Source organism: Gigantopelta aegis, chromosome 12, assembly GCF_016097555.1.
Source record: "Gigantopelta aegis isolate Gae_Host chromosome 12, Gae_host_genome, whole genome shotgun sequence".
Taxonomy (NCBI): domain Eukaryota; kingdom Metazoa; phylum Mollusca; class Gastropoda; order Neomphalida; family Peltospiridae; genus Gigantopelta; species Gigantopelta aegis.
In genome coordinates this window covers 33,470,309-33,492,146 of record NC_054710.1, presented here as the reverse complement: position 1 = coordinate 33,492,146, position 21,838 = coordinate 33,470,309, and positions in this window count along the sequence as shown.

Here is a 21,838-nt window from a genome sequence, read left to right as displayed (position 1 = left end):
GAATATACAGACACTGATATTCTAAACAAGAAAACATATTTAATATGCAAGTTTAATCGTAGAACTATTTTATTAGCCGGAAACATCTTACAATGCAGCAAGTTCAGATGAGTTTCTTTGTGATCACACACAATCAAACAAAAAATATTAATGCTATTCTTTGAAGACGGTTAACAGAGAAACTGAAGACACTGCAATCAGGCGCAGATCCAGAGAGGGTTCGATGTGGTTTGGCATTTCCCGAACCCCCACCCCCTCGTTCACGACAAAAAAGAGGTCAAAAGTATGTTTTGTTTAAACGGCACGACTACAACACATTGATTTATTAATCATCGGCTATTGAATACCAACCATTTGGTAAGTTTTGACGAATCGTCTGGTAGAGAATGAATGAATGAATAAACGAATGAATGTTTAACGACACCCCAGCACGAAAAATACATCGGCTATTGCGTGTCAAACTATGGTAATGCAAACAAATAAAGTGATGATCAACATCAATATAAAAATTCAAGATTTAAACAAAAACACCGTGTAAAGAACTGTGCAAAAAAAACAAATATCACAGATAGATACTGACGTTTACTCAAAACTTCAATTCTGTGCTGTATTGGCCATTCTCAAAGAGAATGTTACACCCATGCACCACGGTGAGGTTACAGCACGTGCAGGGGTCTGGTAGAGAAAACCCGCTACATATTTTGTCCATTAGTAGCAAGAGATATTTTATATGCACCATGCCACAGACAGAATAACACATACCACAGCCTTTGAATATACCAGTCGTGGTGCACTAGCAGGGGTGTGAAATATCCCAATTGTCCCACCGACGGGGATCGACCCCAGAACGACCGCGCATTTGGCGAACACTTTACCACGGGGCAACGCCTCCCACCCCTCCCTCCCTTTTTTTTTTTCTTTCCACTTATTTTATAGTGCATTCATCTCTATTATACAACTTCCATTCAAGTACTTACTCGCAGACCCCACTTGACGAACATCGTGGACCCGCGCCTGGACATGTAATGCAATATTCGTCTGACTGTTACCGGAAACAGGTCTATCCATTTGATTGCTAAATGTGAATCAGTCACAGTATCATAGCTGCTTTGTATTAAATCTATCTGACTATAAGACCTATCAGTTCCTGTAAAAAGCCATCTAGTGTATGATGCCTGTGGATGTTAAAAGCGTAGAAAGAAGTACAATCTAGCGCTGCAAAATAAATGAACATCCTTCAAGGGGATTGGTGACGAATTAAGTATTGTAGAGGACACTGGCCACAGTCTCATTAAGAGACAACTAACAAATATGATATATTTTCGTTTAGCCGCAAGATACATTTAGAAAAAAAAAAAAAAAAAAAGTTAAACGAAGGAAAAAATGTGTTTGTTTGTGTTGTGTTTTTTTGTTTGTTAAAGGGACTATGTAACACGTTTGACGACATCAATAGAACACTAGGTTTATTAATCATCGGCTACTGAATGGTTAACATATGGTAATGTTTTACTCGAAGTCTTAGAGGATACCAGCTATATTTGTCCACTAGCAGCAAAGGATCTTTAATATACATTTCCCAACAAACACAACAGCACATACCATGGCCTTTGATATACCAGTCTTGGTGCACGGGTTGATTCCTAATATGCTGTCATTTGACCACCTGAGTGTACCGATATACTTTCCCCACATCTGTTCACACTGTGGTTTTACATAATTATATAAAGTATATTCTTAATGTAAATAACATGTTTATATACATACTTTTGTTTGACACCCGATAACTGATGTGTATTTGTGTACTGGTGTCTCGTTAAACATTCATTCATTCATTCATTCATTCATTCATTCATTCATTCATTCATTCATTCATTCATTCATTCCATTGTATACAACCTTTGACGCCCAATAGCCGATGTGTATTTGTGTACTGGTGTGTCGTTAAACATTCATTCATTCATTCATTCCATTGTATACAACCTTTGACACCCAATAGCCGATGTGTATTTGTGTACTGGTGTGTCGTTAAACATTCATTCATTCATTCATTCATTCATTCATTCACTCATTCACTCATTCATTAATTCCATTGTATACAACCTTTGACACCCAATAGCCGATGTGTATTTGTGTACTGGTGTGTCGTTAAACATTCATTCATCCATTCATTCATTCATTCCATTGTATACAACCTTTGACACCCAATAGCCGATGTGTATTTTTGTGCCGAGGTATCGTTACACATCCATTCAATCATTCCATTGTATACAACCTTTGTTTGACCACCACTAGCCGATATGTCGTTACACATCCACTCATTCATCTCATTGTATACAACCTTTGTTTGACACCCATTAGCCGATGTGTATTTGTGTGCTGGGGTATCGTTAAACATCCATCCATTCATTCATTCCATTGTATACAACCTTTGTTTGACACCCATTAGCCGATGTGTATTTGTGTGCTGGGGTATCGTTAAACATCCATCCATTCATTCATTCCATTGTATACAACCTTTCTTTGACACCCAATAGCCGATGTGTATTTCTGTGCTGGGGTATCGTTAAACATCCATCCATTCATTCATTTCATTGTATACAACCTTTGTTTAACACCCAATAGCCGACGTGTATTTTTGTGCCGGGGTATCGTTACACATCCATTCATTCATTCCATTGTATACAACCTTTGTTTGACACCCAATAGCCAATGTGTATTTGTGTGCTCGGGTGTCGTTAAACAATTATTCATCATTCATTCCATTGTATACAACTTTTGTTTGACATCCAATAGCGGATGTGTATTTTTGTGCTGGGGTATCGTTACACATCCATTCATTCATTCCATTGTATACAACCTTTGTTTGACACCCAATAGCCAATGTGTATTTGTGTGCTCGGGTGTCGTTAAACAATTATTCATCATTCATTCCATTGTATACAACTTTTGTTTGACATCCAATAGCGGATGTGTATTTTTGTGCTGGGGTATCGGTACACATCCATTCATTCAGTACATTGTATACAACCTTTGTTTGACACCCAATAGCCAATGTGTATTTGTGTGCTGGGGTATCGTTACACATCCATTAATTAATTCCATTGTATACCACGTTTGTTTGACACCCAATAGCCGATGTGTATTTGTGTGCTGGGGTATCGTTAAGGATCCATTAATTCATTACATTGTATACAACCTTTGTTTGACACCCAATAGCCAATGTGTATTTGTGTGCTGGGGTATCGTTACACATCCATTAATTAATTCCATTGTATACCACGTTTGTTTGACACCCAATAGCCGATGTGTATTTGTGTGCTGGGGTATCGTTAAGGATCCATTAATTCATTGCATTGTATAAACCTGTGTTTGACACCCAATAACCGATGTGTATTTGTGTGCTGGGGTATCGTTACACATCCATTAAATCATTCCATTGTATACAACCTTTGTTTGACACCCAATAGCCGATGTATATTTTTGTGCTGGGGTATCAGTACACATCCATTCCATTGTATACAACCTTTGTTTGACACCCAATAGCCGATGTGTATTTGTGTGTTGGTGAGTCGTTAAACATCCATCCATTCATTGATTCATTAATTCCATTGTATGCAACCTTTGTTTGACACACAATAGCCGATGTGTATTTGTGTGCTGGGGTATCGTTAAACATCCATTCCATTGCATACAACCTTTGTTTGACACACAATAGCCGATGTGTATTTGTGTGCTTTGGTATCGTTAAACATCTATTAATTCATTACATTGTATACAACCTTTGTCTAACATCCAATAGCCGATGTGTATTTTTGTGCTGGGCTATCGTTACACATCCATTAAATCATTCCATTGTGTACAACCGTTGTTTGACACACAATAGCCGATGTGTATTTGTGTGCTGGGGTATCGTTAAACATCCATCCATACATTCCATTGTATACAACCTTTGTTTAACATCCAATAGCCGATGTGTATTTTTGTGCTCGGGTGTCGTTAAACAATTATTCATTCATTCATTCCAATGTATACAACTTTTGTTTGACATCCAATAGCGGATGTGTATTTTTGTGCTGGGGTATCGTTACACATCCATTCATTCATTCCATTGTATACAACCTTTGTTTGACAACCAATAGCCAATGTGTATTTGTGTGCTGGGGTATCGTTACACATCCATTAATTAATTCCATTGTATACCACGTTTGTTTGACACCCAATAACCGATGTGTATTTCTGTGCTGGGGAATCGTTACACATCCATTAAATCATTCCATTGTATACAACCTTTGTTTGACACCCAATAGCCGATGTGTATTTTTGTGCTGGGTTATCATTACATATCCATTCATTAATTACATTGTATACAACCTTTGTCTAACATCCAATAGCCGATGTGTATTTTTGTGCTGGGCTATCGTTACACATCCATTAAATCATTCCATTGTATACAACCGTTGTTTGACACACAATAGCCGATGTGTAGTTGTATGCTGGGGTATCGTTAAACATCCATCCATTCATTCCATTGTATACAACCTTTGTTTAACATCCAATAGCCGATGTGTATTTGTGTGCTCGGGTGTCGTTAAACAATTATTCATTCATTCATTCCATTGTATACAACTTTTGTTTGACATCCAATAGCGGATGTGTATTTTTGTGCTGGGGTATCGGTACACATCCATTCATTCATTCCATTGTATACAACCTTTGTTTGACACATTCAATAGCTGATGTGTATTTTCGTTAGAGATTCATTCATTTAACTATTCAATCTCCTTGCACACACGTCTTGATCGTATTAAATAAATATTTCTTCCCTTCCTTTTTTTTTTCTTCCCTTCCTTTTTTTTTTGTACAGTATTCAAAATGTTGAGTAAAATATACTGAGACTTTCAGACATGGTTCTACTGTTCTGATCATTAATTCTAATCAGTATGTATGTACCTTTAGCTTCTGCGGTGTCTTCTTATCGTAAACTATATATTTATGAGTCTTCAATCCGAAACCTATTATATTTGAGTGTGTGGACACACACAATCCATGTTAAGGAACACATTGTCCGTTCTCAAAATCGACGGAATATGATGGCTACTTTGACGATTAATAATGAAAATAACGATTAATGATCACACTTGAAAGCATAAATTACAAAGTAGGAAAAACTACAACAAAAACATCAATACGTACTATCTAGAATAGCAAGGAAGAACTGAGAATCTTGTTGACCAAAGCAATTAAGTAATTTTGTGCCTACTTAGAGACTGAACGTTCTTCTTGTTTTGAACAGAACGTGTAAAATATCGATAAGTATTATCAATACATCACAGGAGAGCGAGGTTGAATGAGTAGCCGAGAGTTCGATGAACGTAGTCGCGTCGGGCACAATAGCGTTCTCGGTGGACTTGTTTTCAGCGGCCTCGGTGGTGGGGTGGTTAAGTCATCGGATTTCGGACTGGTATGTTCTGGGTTCGCATCCCGGTACCGGCTCCCACACAGAGCGAGTATTAACAGAGCAACAGCCACTACACCGACTTCTCTCTCAGTAACCACTAAGTCACTGTCCTGGATAGCTAAGGTGCGTGCCCAGGACAACGTGTTGGAAACTTAATTGGATATAAGCATGAATATATATATATATATATATATATATATATATATATATATATATATATATATATATCAGTCCCTCCTGAATTCCGCGATTTCGCGGATGCGGAAAAAATTTGCAGAATTTGCACCATCGTGGAGAATAGTTGTTCGTCCGCGGAAAATCACTTTTCGTGCAGGACACGTGCAGAATTCATAATTTTAGGCCGTGGAATTTGTCTTAAACACCGCAAAATGTTCGATGTTTCTGAATTGTAACATAAGCAGTAATAAATAGAAACATAAATCTTTTTTTTTTTTTTTTTTTTTAATTATTACAGGCTGGACTAGTAACCGCCTCACAGTTACTAGTCTGCGTAACCTGCGTTTGGAACCAGCCTATAGTTTCTGTCATTGAATCGGAAATTCTCGCAAGATAGAGCGCAATGGATTGTGGCGAGATGTTCCGATCGTTGCTCGGTGCGTAGGTTACGGAAACCGACGAAGACGGGTTGTAATTACATTTTGACAGATTATACAAATACGAAATAGGATTCAGTAATTCCATTCTATTTAATATAAAATAATTATAATAACATATTAGTATCGATTGTTGGAATCGTGATGTTAAGCAACAATATTTAAGTATTTGTTAATCACAAATCACATTTAAAGGGACATTCCTGAGTTTGCTGCATTGTAGGATGTTTCCGGTTAATAAAATATTTCAACTATTAAACTTACATATTAAATATATTTTTCTGGTTTAGAATATCGGTGTCTGTATATTTAATGTGTTTCTGGTCGTCTTAATATTTGTAAGAAGCCCAAAATTGATTTCCTCTTCAAATAATTTCGTAAGAGAGAGAGAGAGAGAGAGAGAGAGAGAGAGAGAGAGAGAGAGAGAGAGAGAGAGAGAGAGAGAGAGAGAGAGAGAGAGAGAGAGAGAGAGAGAGAGAGAGAGAGAGAAGGGGGGGGGGGGTAGAGTAAAACAATGTATAAGGATAAAATCAAGACTGGCGGATGGGCAGAAACCTAAAGAGATACAACCAAAATGCACGATTAGAGACTGAAAGCTAGATTGTGGTAACGCAGGACAAAAATTGTGTCATCTATTAGTGACGTAATGGTTTTACACCTTGCATTCTCCACACATTCTGAGTCTCTGACATATATGCATCGCTTGAGGAACTTGCATCCAGGATCGAATCTCCTCGGAGGATCCTTTCAACAGACTGGGTTTTTTTTCTCGGTACAACCAATGCACCACAACTGGCAAAAGGTCGCGGTATGTGCTTTCCTGTCTGTGGGAATGTACCAAATGTTTGACATCCAATAGCCGATGATTAATTAATCAATGTGCTCTAGTGGTGTCGTTAAAAAACACAAATTCTTGACGTATACGCAACTCTTTGCTCTGCCTAATAAGATAATGTGTAATAAGATGAGTCACTGCTCGTTGGAAAACAAAAACCTTGCGACATCAATAGGGTGACTTAATAACTAGGCGACAACAATGTCTGCCATCAATAACTTCAAGGCAACAATCTAATATGGCGTTAAGTAATTTTCCTACTTAGGGAATCGACATTAATTCATTTTTTTGTGAATAGTAGGTCGGAAATATCTATATGTGATATCGAAAATTCACAGAAATTAGCAGTAAAAATGTGTAACTTTGAGTTTATTGAATTTAGTGGAAAGTCTTTAAAAAAAAATTAATGCAAGATTCGTAAATTTATATTAAAGGGACATTCCTGAGTTTGCTGGAATTTTAAAGATGTTCTCGACTAACAGAGACTTTTTAACCATTGTAATTATATATCAAATACATTTTTCTGGATTATATATTAGTGGCTGCATATTAAACGTGTTTCTGATCGTTCTAATATTTGTACTAGGTTAGCTTTCATTTTACTTCCTAAAATATGGCTTTTTTTCGTACGTACTAAATTATTTGACGACAAACTCCAGTTTGTGCTTCTTACAAATATTAAGACGACCAGAAACACATTGAATATACAGACACTGATATTCTAAACAAGAAAATATATTTAATATGTAAGTTTAATCATAGAAATATTTTATTAGTTGGAAACATCTTACAATGCAGCAAACTAGGGAATTCCCCTTTAATTATTGTCTCTACCCTGGGTCAATTGACCTACATGGAACTCTTTCTTCTTTCTCTGTTATTTCTGTGCCATATACAAATCTTCCAATTCCTCCTCACCGAGTACCAGACCCATCTTTCTCTCTTCTTTTCTTCTTTCCTTGCCTTTTATAAACTCATATCCTAATTACATTTGTTTTTATTGCTAAAGTATATCACAAACGAAGTATCCATATAATGATTTAAAAATACAAAAACAACATAATTCTTTATTCCATTTTTCCCGATCGATGGGCCCATTGGGCTATTTCTCCTTCCAGCCAGTGCTCCACAACTGGTGTAACAAGGGCTGTGGTATGTACTATCATGTCTATGGCATAGTGTCTATAAAATATACCGTGCTGCTAATCGAAAAGAGTAGCCCATGAAGTGGCGACAGCGGGTTCCCTCTCTCAATATCTGTGTGGTCCTTAACCATATGTCCGACGCCATATAATCGTAAATAAAATGTGTTGAGTGCGTTGTTAAATAAAACATTTCCTTCCTTTTATTTGAAACCCCCACCTCACCCACCCCCCCCCCCACCAAAAAAAAAAAAAAAAAAAATACCCCTCACATATACACAAAACATAAAACATTTTTTTTTTTTTTTCAACCTGGTTTTTATAGGATAGTGTTATACTGAATGCCAGTAACATTGTTAACATCCTCATACAATGGATAGGGGTTTTACAGGATAGTGTGAGACTGAATGCCAGTAACATTGTTAACATCCTCATAAAATGGATAGGGGTTTTACAGGATAGTGTGAGACTGAATGCCAGTAACATTGTTAACATCCTCATACAATGGATATGGGTTTTATAGGATAGTGTGAGACTGAATGCCAGTAACATTGTTAACATCCTCATACAATTGATAGGGGTTTTATAGGATAGTGTGAGACTGAATGCCAGTAACATTGTTAACATCCTCATACAATGGATAGGGGTTTTACAGGATAGTGTGAGACTGAATGCCAGTAACATTGTTAACATCCTCATACAATGGATATGGGTTTTATAGGATAGTGTGAGACTGAATGCCAGTAACATTGTTAACATCCTCATACAATTGATATGGTTTTTACAGGATAGTGTGAGACTGAATGCCAGTAACATTGTTAACATCCTCATAAAATGGATAGGGGTTTTACAGGATAGTGTGAGACTGAATGCCAGTAACATTGTTAACATCCTCATACAATGGATAGGGGTTTTACAGGATAGTGTGAGACTGAATGCCAGTAACATTGTTAACATCCTCATACATGGGTAGGGTTTTTAAAGGATAGTGTGAGACTGAATGCCAGTAACATTGTTAACATCCTCATACAATGGATAGGGGTTTTACAGGATAGTGTGAGACTGAATGCCAGTAACATTGTTAACATCCTCATACATGGGTAGGGGTTTTACAGGATAGTGTGAGACTGAATGCCAGTAACATTGTTAACATCCTCATACAATGGATAGGGGTTTTACAGGATAGTGTGAGACTGAATGCCAGTAACATTGTTAACATCCTCATACAATGGATAGGGGTTTTACAGGATAGTGTGAGACTGAATGCCAGTAACATTGTTAACATCCTCATACAATGGGTAGGGGTTTTATAGGATAGTGTGAGACTGAATGCCAGTAACGTTGTTAACATTCTCATACAATGGATAGGGTTTTGGTTGCAATACACATTTCTCCTGCTGGGGTGGGGCGTAGCGCAGTGATGCGTGATCTGTCTAGGATCGATCCCTGTCAGTGGGCTCATCGGGCTGTTTCCCGGTCCACTAAGTATACCATGACTGGCATATCAAAGGCCGTGTTATGTACCGATGGATTTATCCCGTTCTGGACGAAGGAGCCGAAGTAAGTCGACACATGTGCCCATGACAGGCGTGCGCTACAACGGCGTGCTTTGAAGATGTACATTAAGCCTTATGACTTGACCTGACCTGACCTGATGAAAAACATGTAGCGGGTTTCCTCTCTAAGACTGTCAAAATTAAAAAAAAAAAATTGACAAGTTCAATAGCCGATGATTAATAAATCAATGTGATCTAGTGGTGTCGCTAATTGTTTTTAACTTTCCCCTGCCAGTGTTGGCGTGATCCAGTATTTCTTACTTTCAATATATACACTCAATGCACTTCGTTATATAGCGATAAGCTTTTGATAGATTGTCAGACTAAGAAATTGGGTTTCCTTTACGGAATACTAGTATCCTGTGCTGTCAATTACACATCAGCGGTTCCTGTTAACCAAAAGAAAAACGTTAGTCTTGTTAATACATTCTTCCTCTGTGCACTTTGATGTTACAAATCGAGACTATTTCGGATGTGATCGCGTGAAAAAAGTGAAGTTTGTTTTATATATACCCAAGCGATTCTTAATGTAAATGCACTCATAATAAGCGGTCACCTGTTTAAATTTAAATCGGATCCCAAATCGTTAAAATACCTGAATTAAGCAGTCACAGTAAATGTTATTATAAATATAAAACGCGATCTTCATACCTTCATGAATACTTGCACCTATTCCCCTGCGTGTGCTGTAACCTCACCGTGGTGCAGGGGTGTAACATTCTCTTTGCGAATGGCCAATACAGCACAAATTGAAATTGAGTGAAAGTCAGTATCTATCTGTGATATTTGTATTTTTGCACAGTTCTTTACACTGTTTTTATTTAAATCTTGAATTTTTATATTGATGTTGATCATCACCTTATTTGTTTGCATTAAAATAGTTTGACAGCCAATAGCCGATGTATTTTTCGTGCTGGGGTGTCGTTAAACATTCATTCGATCATTCACTTGCACCTATTCAGTCCCGACATCTCAACTGTTTATCAATTAAAGAGACACTCCTGACATCGCGGCAGTGTTTAAGATGTTATCGACTAACAGATACTTTTAACGATATATTTTTTCTGCATAAAATATTAGCGGCTGTATATTAAACGTGTTTCTGATCGTTCTAATATCTGAACTAGGATAAATTTCATTTTATTTCTTAAAATATAGTTTTTTCGTACGTACGAAATTACTTGAAGACAAAATCCAGTTTGGGCTTCTTACAACTATTAACACGACCACAAACACATTGAATATACAAACACTGATATTCTAAACAAGAAAATATATTTAATACGTAAGTTTAATCGTAGAAATATTTTATTAGTCAGAACCATCTTACAATGCAGCAAACTCAGGAATGTCCCTTTAAGAAATTATGATTCTGGAATGCATCTAATTGCCCCCTGGGTTGGCTAATATTGACATTTGTAGATTCACTTGCTATGACAATACAACGCATGAAGTAGGAATTAAATGGAAAACAAAAATAAACTTATTCAGAACGGTTAAATGAACATATTTCAATTAGACATTATGTTTTAAGGAGGCGACATGCAGAAAGTTGATTTATAAATAGTCAACTATAGACACAACCATTAAGTAGCAGTACAGATGGTAAGAAAGAAACATTTTATAGACTGTATATGTGGCAATCTGTAATCAGAGGTCACCTGCCTTAAGCGGTCACGTTTCTCTACTCATATATACACACACACACACACACACACACACACACACACACACATATATATATATATATATATATATATATATATATATATATATACAGTCAAACCTGTCTTAAGCGGTCACACAAGGGAGTAGATAATAGTGGCCGCTTAAGATAAGGTGGCCGTGGATTACAGGTTTCCACATATAGTATTTAAACATATGGTGCTGTTTCTTATTTTACCATCTGTACAGCTAATTGACGGATTTGTGCTTCACTGTTGACTATAAATCAACTTTTGAAAAAAATGAAACTGGAATGTGTTCAATTAACCATTCTCAACAAGTTTGTTTTCTTTTTCCATTTAATTATTCAGTTCCTACTGCATGCGGTGTATGGTCATAGTAAGTGAATCTACAAATGTCAAACGTAGCCTGCTCAGAGGCAATTAGATACATTCCATAGTCATACTTTCTTAATTGATACACTGTAGAGATGTCGGGATTGAATGGGTACTAGTATTCCTGAAGGTGTGAATATCGGTTATTTGCTGCAACTTATCGCTGTTGTTAAAATATCGCTGTTTTTATAATAGTAAACTTTTACTGTGGCCGTTTAATACAGATATTTTAGCAATTTGGAATCCGTTTTAGGAGGCTACTGGCCGTGTTAGACAAGTGACCGCTTATTACAGGTGCATTATATTATAGATCACAGATGACCGCTGATTACAGGTGGCCGTTAGGACAGGTTTGACTCTCTCTCTCTCTCTCTCTCTCTCTCTCTCTCTCTCTCTCTCTCTCTCTCTCTCTCTCTCTCTCTCCATCCATGCATACATACATACATGCATATATATATATATATATATATACATGCATGAATGAATGACTGAATGTTTAACGACACCCCAGCACGAAAAATACATCGGCTATTGGGTGTCAAACTATGGTAATGCAAACAAATAAAGTGATGATCAACATCAATATAAAAATATTTAAATAAAAACACAGTGTAAAGAACTCTGCAAAAATACAAATAACACAGATAGATACTGACTTTTACTCAAAATCTTAATTGTATCCCAAAGAAAACAAGGGGATTTGTGCTGTATTGGCCATTCTCAAAGAATGTATACTATAAATAAATAAATAAATATATATATATATATATATATATATATATATATATAAAATATATATATATATATATATATATATATATATATATATATATATATATATATATATATATATTTTTATTTATTACCCATATGGGCTCAAATATACGGGGTAATATTTTTTCGATCTCTGCACAGTGTGCAGATTGTTTCTACAGCCACTGATTGGCTGGCTTTAAAATCACGACGTTTGGTTGGTTGCTTGCCATGGCCTGAACTTCACTTTCATTCATATAATTTTTTCATTCATGAGTCAGATTACACATACGTTATACGATCTACAAAGATTTACAAAAACAAATGGACTCATTTGTTTCGTAAACATGAAATGGTATATTTTCATAAGCAGCGGCTTTAATAATATATAAAAATAATTATTTTCAAATGCAAATACAGTTGTAATTTGTAAACATTTGGCTGTAAAGAGAACGCCGTTATGCTATGACGTCACTTACATTACGTCATGTAATGCGCGTAAGATTATATCACGTAATGGCTGATGTTGTAGACTCCAGAGGAATTTTTACATTAAAAATCAGTTAAAATTGACAATGGGTAATAAAGAGAATAACCAGCTCGCTACGAGGAATTATGAATTATCTGTCCCTCGTGAATGAATTTTGTAAAACCCTCGCCAAAGGCTCGGGTTTACAACATTCATTCACTCGGGACAGATAATTCATAATTCCTCGTAGCTCGTTAGTTATTCTCTAAATATATATATATATATATATATATATATATATATATATATATATATATATATATATATATATATGAGCTATGAGCGATCATCAGGTATATATGTATGTATGTATGTGTGGGTGTGGGTGTGTGGTTGTGTGCGTGCGTGCGTGCGTGTGTGCCTTTTGGTAACACACGAAATTACAGGAAAGTAATAACTGATTTGGAATATTACAAACATTAAGACGACAACAAACTCCTTGTGTATACAAAATCTGTTATTCTAAACAGTAAACTATTTTTAATGTGTAATTATAGTCATCATAAAGGATCTGTCAGTCGTAAACACATTACAATGACAGCAAACTCAGGACGAACACATTACAATGACAGCAAACTCAGGACGGTCACATTAAATAAAGCATTTCTTTATTTCTTTTAGTAGAAACCCATTATCGGGATTGTCATTTCCGTTTTGTTTATTGCTTTTTTGTCGGTTTGATGGAGTATATTCGTATGTAAGTAAATCATTAGTAGAAATAAGGCAATGCAGCGGGTGGACAGAATGAATGAATGAATGAATGAATGAATGAATGAATAAATGAATGAATGAATATTTAACGACACCCCAGCACGAAAAATATATCGGCTATTGTCTGTTTGATGGAGTATATTGATCTTTAAGTAAATCATCAGTAGAAATAAGGCAATGCAGCGGGTGGACTAAATGAATGAATGAATGAATGTTTAACGGCACCCCAGCACGAAAAATACTTCGGCTATTGTCTATTTGATGGAGTATATTGATCGTTAAGTAAATCATCAGTAGAAATAAGGCAATGCAGCGGGTGGACTGAATGAATGAATGAATGGATGATTGTTTAACGACACCCCAGTACGAAAAATACTTCGGCTATTGTCTGTTTGATGGAGTATATTGATCTTTAAGTAACTCATCAGTAGAAATAAGGCAATGCAGCGGGTGGACTGAATGAATGAATGAATGGATGATTGTTTAACGACACCCCAGCACGAAAAATACTTCGGCTATTGTCTGTTTGATGGAGTATATTGATCTTTAAGTAACTCATCAGTAGAAATAAGGCAATGCAGCGGGTGGACAGAATGAATGAATGCATGAATGAATGAATGAATGAATGTATGAATTTTTAACGACACCCCAGCACGAAAAATACATCGGCTATTGTCTGTTTGTTGGAGTATATTGATGTTTAAGTAACTCCTCACTAGAAACAAGGCAATGCAGCGGGTGGACAGAATGAATGAATGAATGAATGAATGGATGAATGTTTAACGACACCCCAGCACGAAAAATACATAGGCTATTGGGCGTCATACTTTGGTAAATGCAAAAATCGGGTGGAAAGAAATGAATGTAGATAGGAAACGAAAACGTGGTCTAAAAGGTTCATTAATGCGTTACGTCTATTTAATGAGGATTTTGTTTCATTCAGAAGAATTGAAGCAACAACGATTACGAGCTGTTCCCAATAATAGGCACTTGGTTTCCGAGGATTTATTTTTAAAAGTGAGTGTATCTACTCAGACAAAAATAATATAAAAAGCAAGGTAGTTACCCCGTCCAAAAACAAACAAACAAACATAACAAAACAAAACAAAACAAAACAAAAACTAGCAAACGAACGAACGAACCAAAAACAAAACAAACAAATAAACAAAAATCACACTAAAAAACCTAAAACAAAGCAAAAAACAAACAAACAAACAAACAAATAAAAACACAATATAAGTAAGGACTGGAGAAAACACAAAACACTAGAAAAGAGAATAGAAAGAAAAAACAAAACGAAACAGAATATAAAAAATGTGCGAACAAAACAATATGATGAATTAAAACTAACATTTTATTTTTCTTTCACGGATTAGCGGTAAAACTTTAATATCATGCAATACAATTTATGAATTCACCAAGATTAGAAAGATAATAATAATAATAATAATAATAATAATAATAATACCATATTAAATGTATTTTCTTGTTGATAATAACTGTCTGTTTAAACAAGGGACTTTACCTTCCACTAATTCCGTACATACGAAAACCCACCACAAATATTACAAAATAAATGAACCATGATTGCTATAAACACTAGCATACAGATAATCTAAACAAGAAATGTATTTTAACATTAAAGGAACATTCCTGAGTTTCCTGCATTGTAAGATGTTTCCGAAAAATAAAATATTTGTACGATTAACCTTACACATGAAATATATTTTCTTGTTTACTGTCTTAACATTCAATATGTTTCTGGTCGTCTTAATATTTGTAAGAAGCCCAAACTGGATTTTGTCTTCAAATAATTTCGTACGTATGAAAAAATCTTTTTCAGGAAATAAAAAGAAATTTAACCTAGTACAAATATTAGAACGATCAGAAACACGTTTAATATACAGCCACTAATAGTTTATGCAAAAAAAAATATATATATATCTGATATGTAATTACAGTCGTCAAAAAGTCTCTGTTAGTCGATAACATCTTAAAAATTGCAGCAAATTCAGGAATGTCCCTGTAAGATTAATCCGTATGAAGACTGTTAGTCGGCAACATCTTACAATGGCTGCCAACCCAGCATAATCCCTTTAATCACTGATTAATCAACATTAACGCGAAATAAAAATGGGTCCAATTGAAAATTTGTTTCCTCGTTTGTTGAGCTTTATAAAAAGGTATTATGTGTATAGTAAATCAATCTGAACACAAATGAGTTCGCCAAACGTTCAAATCAAGACCCTGTGTTAAGTTTTTGAAGACTTTACGATAACCAAGAACACAGCAGACAGTTCTTAATAAAAAAACATTCTAAACAAGACAATGCTACTTTCAACCAGAAATACCGTACACTAGTTTAAAGTACCTTTAAGAAACCGCAGTTGGGTACATATTGAGCTACCTTGATAACTTTAGGATAATCAAGAACACAGCGCACAGTAGACAGTTCTTAATAAGACAATGCAAATTTCAACAAAAAATACCAGATACTATTTTAGAAGACAAAGTACCTTTAAGAATCCATATTTGTGTCCATCTTGAGATGTATTAATATACTGAAGACTTTAGGATATCCAAGAACACAGTGGATGTGCAGAAATAAATATTGTAAACAAAAGAATGTTAATGTTGACCAGAAATACAGTACAGTATTTTAGAGGATAAAGTACCTTTAAGAATCCACATTTGTATTCATATTGAGCTGTCTTGAGCTTCTGGAGACTAGAATAACCAAGAACACAGCACACAATTCTTAAATAAATATTCTAAAGAAGACAATGCAAATTTAACTAGAAATACCAGATACTATTTTAGAAGACAAAGTACCTTTAAGAGTCCACCTTTGTGTTCATACTGAGCTGCCTTGATCTACCGAAGACTTTAGGACAACCAAGAAGGCAGCAGACAGTTCATAAAAAAACATATTCTAAACAAGACAATGATATTTACAACCATAAATACCGTATATATTATTTTAGACGACAAAGTACCTTTAAGAATCGACATTTATGTTTGTGTTGAGCAGTCGTTATCTAGTGAAGATTTTAACATGAACACTATAGAAATAGATATTCTGAACAAGACAATGTTAATTTTAACCAGAAATATCATACAATATTTTAGGAGACAAACTACCTTTAAGAATCCACATTTGTTTTCAACTTGAGCTGCCTTGCTAAAAAAATTAGGGTAACTTTAAACACAGAACACAGTTCTTAAATACATATTCTAAACAAAACAATAGTGATTTCAACCAGAAATACCGTAAAATATTTTAGAAGACAAAGTACCTTTAAGAATCCATATTTGTGTTCACATTGAGCTGTCTCGAGCTTCTGAAGACTAGAATAACCACGAACACAGCAGACAGTTCTTAAATAAATATTCTCAACAAGACAATGTTAATTTCAAACACAAATACCATCCAATATTTTAGAGGACAAAGTACCTTTTAAGAATCCACTACCAACTACTAACGGGAATGTCTCCGAAGCCGGTTTGCGTTTCCTTCCACTCCGACCAGACCTGCAACTCCTGCACATGGACACATGAGTCTTTCTAAGCATAATTTCTCAACCCCAAACAGATGTAGGTATTTGCTCTTTACGTACATGATGAAACTCGCAGTGCCAAAAAAAGAGGCATATGCCCCTTCAAGGCTTAACTATTGGTATTACTACAACAGTTTTAGACACGAACCAGTCTGGATTTGATCCTATCCAATGTGCTGGCACAGAACCAAACCATGGAAACCAACATGAACTGTGATTCAGGACCCTAACAACACCCCGTGAGAGACTTTAAGCTTGATCATGATTTATTAATCATGCTAACAAGTGTATGATACTTTTATGAATACCAGCTTAAGTATGATGTCTTGTTTAGTATGATACTTAGGGTTAAAAGGCGTAGACCCTAGTTTCAGCCAGTGAAAATGGACATTACGTTTGGTTAATATGCAAACATGCAACACATTTTGATAAAGTTATAACAGAGAGAAGCTAACGTTTATGACGTATACACGGGGAAATACCGTCTAAAAATAACTAGAGCTTGTCTCGATAACCACTATTTCTCAGACGAACGTGCGTTTTTATGATTATGAAAAATGCATACTGTAGTACAAACACTTCAGATGTTAAAAAAAATAATATTCTAAACAATAAAAAGTAAATACTTCTAATTTAAATGACCAAGAATCGGCTATAATATTGAAAAATACGTCGTAGTGTTTAAAAACTAGGTTCTGTCATTTTAAGTATATTTAAGTTTATTAATTCAAAGCCTCGAGACTTTAGGATGACAAATAACACAGCATACATAAATATTCTAAACAAGATAATGTTACTTTCAAACACAAATACCGTACACTATTTTAGAAGACAGAGTACCTTTAAGAATCCGCGTTTGTGTTCATATTGAGCTGAAGACTTTAGGATAACCAAGAACACAGTGGATGCCCAGAATATATCCATTTTTCATTTTCAGTAAAAAAAAAAAAATTAATTGGCGTATATCGCGTTTTGATAAAAAAAAAAAAAAACGGGATTTACCCAATACAATTTCATAAGGATCAATCACGTTTTGCAGCAAATCAGCGGGCCTACGATTAGCCCTTACTGACACACAATAATGGCTTTAACTAAAAGCTAGAAAGAAAATGGTTATATCGCGTTTTGCGCCTGAACTCTTCAAATATTCTAAATATTCTAAACATGACAATGTTAATTTCCACCAAAATTGTCGTACAATATTATAGTGGACAAAGTACCTTTAAGAATTCACATTTGTGTTCAACTTGAGATGTCTTAGTGAAAAGTTTAGGATAATCACGAACACAGCAGACAGTTCATAAATAAATATTCTAAACGAGACAATGATAATTTCAACCAAAAATACCGTTCACTAGTTTAGAAGACAAAATACTTTGAAGAATCCACCTTTCTGTTCATCGTGGGTTGTTTTTGAGCTTCTGGAGACTTAAATAAATATTCTAAACAAGAAAATGTTAGCTTCAACCATAAATACCTTCCAATATTTTATGGAAAGAAGTACCTTTAAGAATCCACCATTGTGTTCATATTGAGCTGTCTTGAGCTTCTGGAGTGGAGACTTAAATAAATACGCTAAACAAGACAATGTTCACTCCAACCAGAAATACCTTACACACTATTTTAGACAACAAAGTACCTTTAAGAATCACCTCTGTATTAATATTGAGCTGTCTTGAGCTTCTGGAGACTTAAATAAATATTCGAAACAAGACAATGTTAACTTCAACCATAAATACCTTACAATATTTTATGGGACAAAGTACCTTTAAGAATCCACCTTTGTCCATATTGAGCTTCAGCTTCTGGAGACTTAAATAAATACTCTAAACAAGACAATGTTAACTCTAACCAGAAATACCTTACACAATATTTTAGAGTACAAAGTACCTTTAAGAATCCACATTTGTGTTCATCGTGGTGGAACTGCCAACGACAGACGGGAAGGTCTCCGAAACCGCTTTCCGTTTCCTTCCATCCGGACCAGACCTGCAGCTCCTGAACTTGGACATCAGAGTCTTCCTGAACATTCCGCCGAGGATGAAGTAGAAGATGAAGTTAGTGGAGCTGCTGAGGATGATGCAGAGGGCGCCGATCTGGTGCACGGTCATGTAGAGCCAGTGGTCGTTCCTGTACATGCCGTACGTGCTGGAGAACTGGACGGCTAGGGAGTTCGTCTGATAGGGCATAACGAGCAGAACGAACACCACGGTGGACACCATGATCGTCAACGTCGTCTGCCTCTCCGCTCGTCTCGTCTGCTTCGAGTCCTGACTCGTCTGGAGGGTCTTGCGCTTCCGGGTGTAGTACTTGAGGACGAACACTAGGATCAGGTTCGCCAACAGACAGCCGAGCAAAGGCGTGTAGATGAATAGTATTCTGCCGGCCAGACTGATGCCTTTGAAGAGAGCCACGTTGTTGGAGTAGTGTTCGGAATAGCCGTACCTGTAGCGAGTCTCGCTCCCGACCTGGTAACTCTTGACGATGTAGTTGAAAGGAAGGTAGAGATGGTACACCACGGATATGACGAACAGCGTTACGCAGACGAGACCCGGCTTCTGCATGAGTCTGACTCGCTTGGACTTCAGAGGGAAAGCCACGGCGACCAGTCTCTGGAATGCCACGAAGAACGTGTAGCAGTAGACGGCCCTGCCAAATACAGAAGACCCGTACATTGAGAGGTACTGCTCCACTATGAGGAAGCCACGCGAGTACCGCATCGTGTGGCCGAAGGCGATTCCGGTGAGCTTAACGGTTGCCTGTAACAGCACAATGACCAGTTCGCAGGCGCTGATGGCTATGAGAATCACAGACGAGGGACTCTTCATCTCCCGGGACCTGAACACCAGCAGGTTCAGGACGTTGAGGATCAGTCCGCTGGTGAGAAGAACGAAATCCAGATACTGTGCGACCTTCTCGAAACGTTCGTACGATGCCTTGGAAACCAGACCGTCAGCAATAACACGTCGATGTGGACGAGGAGGCTTTTGGGAGTTTGATTTCTGAGTAGTGTCAGTTTCGTTGTTCGTACTGTCCGTTGTGTCAGACACAGATGTAGTTGTCTTTGTTGAAGTCTTTGTGGTTGCTGTCGTTATTGTTGTTGTTGTTGAAGAAGATGATGTTGGTGAATATGAAGACGGTGACGGTAATGAAGAAGATGTGATTATAGGCGATGATGATCTAGCTGTTGTTGAAAACGGAGAAACTGTTGAAGATGCCGTAGTTGAAGACGACGTCGCAGTTGAAGACGACGTCGCAGTTGAAGACGTCATCGCATCTAGTGAACCACATACCAGTATAACCACGAGAACAGCTAGGTAGTGTACGCCCATCTTCTCTGTTATCGTGCAATTACAAACACACGCGCGCGCGCTTCGACAAATGTGTTTCTTTAAGCTAAATCAGCCAAAGGAATTGCAATTAAATAGTTCCTGTAGTCTTCTCACACCTGATGTCTTTATTTGTTTGTTTTCCGCACTTCACTCCTCACATGAATATCTACTAATCACCGGCCAGTGGCGTGCAATATTGGACCCATTAACAGAGAAAGTACCAATGAAAACCTGGGATAAGCAATTAGACATGTGGCTAATGCTGTATTGACTACCAAGAACCTATTGACTACAAGAACGTATCACGGAAGGTGTGCCGAGTCTGTTGTGTATGAAAATTAGCAAGACAGTAAACTCAATACAGAAACTGTTGCAATTAGGAGTTACGCGTCCAAACACGATAAACATAATACAGAAACTTTTGCAATTAGACCGTTACTGTTTCCATCACGAACAAAGGGGCGGGACGTACCTCAGTGGTAAAGCGCTCGCTCGATGTGCTGTCGGTCTGGGATCGATCCCCGTCGGTGGGCCCATTGGGCTTTTTCTCGTTCCAGCCAGTGCACCACGACTGGTATATCAAAGGCCGTGATATCTACTACCCTATTTGTGGGATGGTGCATACAAAGGATCCCTTGTTGCTAATCGAAAAGAGTAGCCCATAAAGTGGCGACAGCGGGTTTCCTCTCTCTATATCTGTGTGGTCCTTAATCATATGTCCAATGTCATATAACCGTATATAAAATGTGTTGAGTGCGTTGTTAAATATCAGGAACTGACAAACTGTTGGATACGGGACTTAACATTTTCATAACGACGTTGATATAAAAATATGCTGTAAACAACACAGGGTGGTTTGACTCATTTTCGTAATAACAAATCGCCGAACCTAACCGTGGGTTGACAATTCAAAAAGAAACAGGATACAGTGATATAGGGTCTTCCCAAGCTTGGGTAGAGACTGAATGGCACAAAGAGAGACACGGAGCAAGTGATTAGCAGCAAAGGATCGTTTATATGCACCATCCCACAGACATGATAGTACATACCACGGCCTTTGATATACCAGTCGTGGTGCACTGGCTGGAACGAGAAATAGCCCAAATGGGCCCACCGACGGGGATCGATCCCAGAGAGACCGCGCATCAGGCGAGCGCTGTACCACTGAGCTGCGTCCCGCCCCTAGTGAGAGCGGAGTGGATAATTTTGTCATACTCATATACCACGAAGGTTTCGAGTATGTCTATCCCGGGTTCTGTTTCTGGATAGCCAGGGGCATGACTCGGGACAG